The sequence below is a fragment of the Callorhinus ursinus genome, unplaced genomic scaffold (assembly GCF_003265705.2).
Source record: "Callorhinus ursinus isolate GAN/ISIS: 27379988/994484 unplaced genomic scaffold, GSC_fseal_2.0 scaffold108, whole genome shotgun sequence".
NCBI lineage: Eukaryota > Metazoa > Chordata > Mammalia > Carnivora > Otariidae > Callorhinus > Callorhinus ursinus.
In genome coordinates this window covers 1,182,453-1,188,452 of record NW_027397170.1, presented here as the reverse complement: position 1 = coordinate 1,188,452, position 6,000 = coordinate 1,182,453, and the positions used below count along the sequence as shown (strand labels likewise).

At 46.5% G+C, this 6,000-nt stretch overlaps 1 protein-coding gene across 5 annotated transcripts in view; it reads left to right on the top strand.

Annotated features, from left to right (window-relative positions):
* The first annotated feature begins 552 nt into the window (after window positions 1–552).
* Window positions 553–6,000, top strand: part of EZH1 (enhancer of zeste 1 polycomb repressive complex 2 subunit) — a 31,218-nt gene continuing 25,770 nt past the window's right edge. For 2 of the 5 annotated variants that reach the window (XM_073889471.1, XM_025861866.2), the window contains exon 1: window positions 716–797. The gene's annotated coding sequence lies outside the window, so the exon portion shown is untranslated. The other 3 variants (XM_025861869.2, XM_025861868.2, XM_025861867.2) reach the window with 3 other exon arrangements.

Sequence of the window (6,000 nt, the reverse complement as noted above, 5' to 3'; positions counted from 1 at the left end):
ATCTGTCTGATGTTTCCTTATGATTAAGTTCAGCTTATGCATTTTTTCAAGAATACTACAGAAGGGATTTTGTGCCCTTCTCATTGCATCATATCGAGGGGCACCTAATAAAACTCTCATCACTAGTGATGTTTTGTTTTGTTTTGTTTTTAATTTTAAGGTGATGTTAACTTTGACCACTTGCTTAAGGTGATGTCTGCCAGCTTTCAGTCCTGTAAAGTTACTATTTTTTTTGCCTTTGTAACTTATAGGTATCTTGTGAGGAGATACTTTGATACAAGGCTATTCATTTGAATCTAAGTGACTGGGAAAGCTTTTGACAGAAATAGGGAAGCCGGGTGTAACTAAAGCAAGAAGGATAATTTAGAGCTCGTAGACGGGTGTTTGGAGGTATTGGTAGGTGTGAGGGATCAGTATGAAGGGGTTCCGGGTTGGTTTCAAATGCTGAAGTGAAACGTGGCTTGTCGCCAGCCTGTGAGGATGGTGCAACCGCTGGATAGGGTCTCCAGAAGATATTAGTAGCTCTGGGAGGCTCCCTGAAAGCCCTTCCCGTCCCCTGACAGAGCCGACTTGGAAACCGTCCGACTCGGACGGCATCACCTGGGACTCCTGAGTTCGGAGTATTGGCGCCAAACGACAGACGTGCGAAGAAGGAAGCCCAGGTGGCCCCACGGGAGGGGCGCGGGCGGCGCAGTGCGCAGGCGCCGGGAGGAGGCGCGGGGCGGGGCCGCGGCGCGGGGGCGGGGCCGCGGCGCGCAGGCGTCCTAGCGGCGGGTCCCTGCGGCTCGGGATGGAGGGTGAGTGAGTAAACAAGCCCGGGCCGGGCGGTGGGGCCGGGCCTCGGCACCTCGCCACCCGTGGCCTGAGGGAGGGAGAGGCGAAGGGGTCAGAGAATTGGGAGGAAGCGGAGGGACACACTGCCTGCCTGGCCGGGGGTAGCGGGGCGCCCCCTCCCCATCCGAGGGCTGGAGGAAAGGGGGCGATGGGACGAACGAGCCCCCGGCGAGGACCGCGTCTGAGGCAGGGAGGACAGGCGGTGTGTCCGGGGGAGGAGCGGCGAGGGCGGGCCCGGGGATGGGGACTCCCGTTGGAGGGCGGGGTGGGGCGGGTGGGCGGGAGCCCCAGAGCGGAGAGGGCGCGGGTGGGCGGTGGCACCTGTGGGGGCCGTTAGCGAGGTGGACTCCCAGGGACTTGGGGCTATGCACTGGGAGGGCTAGACGCGGGGGCTGTTTGTGATGACTTTGGGGGTGTTGAGGAAGGGGTGGCAGTAAAAACAGGGCTGGGGCCAACGTGAGGCGAGGGAGGTTCCTAGGCTCAAAATAAAAGGGGGCGCGCACTTTCGGGGTCCAGCGGGTGCGGAGTGCCTCTTCACGTTTGCGCGCTAGGCGCCTCGCACGCCTCTACCCCGTCCCGGCTCCGCGTAGCAGGCTGGCCGCTTCTCTCTAAATTTGGTCTCGCGCCAATCCCTGCCCACCCCAGAACTCTCCTGAGGATCGAGTGATAGAAGGGGAAGCGCCTTGAAGCAAAGGCAAGGTGTTGTATTTGGGACATGGCAGTTAGAAATGCGGGACAAACTTATTTCTTACTGAGAAATTGTTTCGGGGGCGGGGAGGGAAAGGGATGTAGAAGGATGTTAGTATTCCGGTGGAATATGGAGAGTGGGCTTTTGATGGGTGACAGGTAGGATTGTAAATGGGGTAGCTGGGTGGGGAGCCTCGCAATTGAGGGGCGCGGTTGAGAGAAAAGAACCGAGGTCGATGAACAACTGGGTGTGTGCAAAGACGGTGTGGAAAGTGTGGTCTCTTCCTCCTCGGTTACTGCAGTGATGTCTTTGAAGAGAGCTCCCACCCCCACCGGTGCTTTTAAGTTTAGGAAACCGGCACTGAAGGAAGTTTCCAGCCGGAGAAGGTGCTAACTCTATCAGAGGTTTCTGTGAGAGCTTGTCTATTTTAAGCCTTGGAATCCACAGGGCTGGGATGGTGTGGCAGTGATAAAAGAGATTACTTACTTACATAGAAGAAGGTGTACGTTAGGAGATAAGTACTTTTTTTCCCCCTTTTAAAACACTTATAATAGAGGAAAGGACCATCTATAAAAATGTAAATGTAATAATACTGTTAGGATGAGTGTGTGTCTCACAGCCACTGTAAATTAACCCTCCGAGGCAGGGATGTTTGCCTGTTTTATTCACTGATATAACCGAAGCACCTAAAATAGTGCCAGGCACATTGTTAGGTGCTCAGTAAGTATTTGTGCAATAAATAAATAGTGGGTAGATCTCTGGAACTTGGAGTCTGGAAGTCTGGATCCTAGTTCTGCTACGAACTGGCAGAGCACTTTTAGACCCATCATGGAACTTGATGCTAAAGCGCAAAACTCCCTGAAGTGGAAATAACTTATTCACTATGGTGTTAACTTTAATTCTCTTTGAAACAGCAATAGAATAAGGAGCCTCGGATTAAAAAATGAAATTTTACTCCCAAGAAGACTTTCATGAGAAGGGAAAAAGTGAGAAAATGTGGTCAGACTTGTTTCCCTTATACTTACTTGCCTTTGAACTAGCATGCCTTTTTTTTTTTTAAGATTTTTTTTTATTGGGTGCCTGGGTGGCTCAGTCGGTTAAGCGGCTGCCTTTGGCTCAGGTCACGATCCCAGGGTCCTGGGATCTAGCCCCACATCGGGCTCCCTGCTCGGCGGGAAGCCTGCTTCTCCCTCTCTCACTCCCCCTGCTTGTGTTCCTGTTCTCGCTGTGTCTCTCCCTGTCAAATAAATAGATAAAATCTTGGGGGGAGGAAGATTTTTTATTTTATTTATTTCTTTGACAGAGAGATAGAGAGCACAAGCAGGCAGAGAGGCAGGCAGAGGGAGAGAGAGAAGCAGGCTCTCCGCTAAGCGAGGATCCCAGGGGCTCGATCCCAGGACCCTGGGATCATGACCTGAGCCAAAGGCAGCCGCTTAACTGACTGAGCCACCCAGGCGCCCCATGAACTAGCATGCCTTTTAAAAACAATTTAAAATAATCAATTTTGTCTATTTAATTCTTTTTTTTTAAGATTTTATTTATTTGACAGAGAGAGACACAGCGAGACAGGGAACACAAGCAGGGGGAGTGGGGGAGGGAGAAGTAGGCCTCCAGCGGAGCAGGGAGCCTGACGAGCAGAGAGCCTGACGTGGGGCTCGATCCCAGGACCCTGGGATTGTGACCTGAGCCAAAGGCAGACGCTTAACGACTGAGCCACCCAGGCGCCCCTGTCTATTTAATTCTTGAGATCAAAAATTTGGTTTCCTTAGTCCTGTGGGTAACAGTTCTGCCCTTGCTTTGTGTCTTATTGAAGCATGTAACACTTCATTTCATTAAGTGTATCTTTGTCCTGTCTTGGACTAAATGTAAAAAGTTTCTAACTGTTGGCTAGCAACTTACCAAAAAAGATTTGAGGCGGCAACACTACAAACACATTACATTTTCTACATAGGGTAGTTAAAAACTAAAAAGAAAGGGGAAGAAAGGGTATGGAGAAAGGTGAAGAGGAGGATTAGGATTGAGGGGAAGGTTTAAAAAGGAGAAACTGCTCTTAGGGAATGCCTCCATTCCAGAAAGTCCCTAGCTTTTTTTTTTTAATTTGTCCAAACAATATCTGAATATTGGTTCCTTCCTACCTCTTTACTCCATCAGCCTGTCATTTGGGACCTCAGTGCTCCAAACCTTAAAATCATGAATTACTGAATGGGTAGTTGTTTGTGTGTGTGTGTGTGTGTGTGTGTGTTTAAGATTTTATTTATCTGAGAGAGAGAGTGGGAGGGGGAGGGGTAGAGAGAGAAGCAGACTCTCCGCTGAGCAGGGAGCCCGATGTGGGGCTCCATCCCAGGACCCTGAGATCATGACCTGAGCCGAAGGCAGACGCTTAACGACTGAGCCACGCAGGTGCCCTGGTAGTTGGGGTTTAGTGCCTCCTGTGTGTTGTTCTCACACTTGCCTTAATACTTTGATTTGAAATGGAATAACTAAAAAGTCTTTTTATTAAATGATAATGAGCAATCACTGAAGATTAGGCTTTGTGCTAGTGTAGTACAGAACCAGCCAAGGTAGGACTCTAGCCTGTTAGGAGACTGCTTTAACTCTTCTAAGTCAGCATTACATATCCTGAGAGCCAGCATTTTCCTATGGGTCTCCTAAAGACTCATCCTGCTTTAATTTTTACCACCATTGTCTCCAGTGCAAATGACCTGATTCTCTTAAGCAATGCTAAAAAATATTAATGCTATAATTTTCTTTTAAATAAGAATTCAGGATCACAGCTTCCTGTTAGTAAGGTTCTTTCTACATGCAGAGTGCCCAGAAGCTCAAACTAATAACAAATGTAAATAACTTGGACGAGTGGGAGGGTATAAATTAAAGATGTGCTTAAAAATCCTAATTGCAGGATCTATCAGGCTGTGTACTTAGCCACAGAGTTGATTTTAATGGAATGTTGATGAAGTTGGTGATCACCGAAATGACTCAATTGTGTTTCTAGAGCTCTTTGCAGAGATAGATTCACCCCTATTGTTTGTTTCAACTCCACCATGAGCTAAAAAGGAAAGAATGAGATGGAAAATTAAAAAATCTACAGTGCCATCTGCCTCTGAAGCCTTACTTAGCCTGTCGTTTGATAGAATTATTTGTTGTAAAAGAAAGTAGTAAAGATGTTGAACTTGCCCCAAAGAGAAGCTCTTTCTGCAAAGGGGTCCCTTTATGTGGGTGAAAGAACTTCATAGTTTGGAACTTTAATATCCTGATCTTAACCTCTCTAAATTTAAGAATATTGTTCTTTAAATGTTTTATCTCCAAACACTTCAATAAAGTTTTCCCATTTCCAACTAGTGACAGACTATCTTCCAGTTTTAGCCTTTGAAACAAATTGAGATCCAGTTTTCTGGGGAAAGATTTCAGTTTTTATAAACTTTCTTTTTTTGTGGAGATTTGACATGTAAATAAGGTAGTTATTATTTTTTTAAAGATTTATTTATTTATTTTAGGTTGGGGGGAGGGAGGGAGAAAATCTCAGACTCCTCACTGAGCACAGAGTCCCACCCGGGACTCGATCCCACAACCCCACAATCCTGAGATCCATGACCCAAGCTGAAGTCAGGAGCCGGTCCCTTAACCGACCAAGCCACCCCAGTACCCCAATAAGGTAGTTCTTATTTCCAATTACCAACTTTTTAAAAAAATAAACAATTTTTTAGAACAGTTTTAAATTAAAAAAAAAAATAAGGGTAGTAGAAGGAGTTTCCATAGATTCCATATCCAGTTTCCCTTATTATTAACATCTTACATTAGCATACAGGTAACATTTTTTTACAGTTAATGAACCAGGATTGATCATTCTGTTATTATTCATTGTGAAGTCACTCAAAGTTTTTTTTTTTTTAAGATTTTATTTATTTGAGAGAGAGCATGAGAGAGAGAGAGATCACTAGCAGCGGGGAGGAGTAGAGGGAGAAGCAGACTCCTGCTGAGCAGGGAGCCTGTTGCAGGACCAGATCCCAGGGATGATAACCTGAGGCAAAGGCAGACGCTTAACCGACTGAGCCACCCAAGTGCCCTCACCCGAAGTTTTTTTAAAAGGTGGAATTGCCTACTGATTTTTTTTAAAAGATTTATTTATTTATTTTAGAGAGAGAAAGAGAAAGCAGGGGGGAGGGACAGAGGGAGAGAGAGTCTTAAGCAGACTCTGTACTGAGCGTGGAGCCTGACGTGGGGCAGGATCTCATGATGCTGAGATCACGACTGGAGCTGAAATGAAGAGTCCGACATTTAACCTGTGCCACCCAGGCTCCCCTGCCTACTGATTTTTATAGTAAAGGTCCCTAGAAAGTTACTGGATTGACCTAGCATCAAGAAAGACTTACTTTTTTCTTTAATCAGCTTTATTGAAGTAAAAATTTACATATGATAAATTCACATTTTATATATACAGTTCAGTGAGTTTTCATAGAAGTGCCTAGTCATTTAAGCAT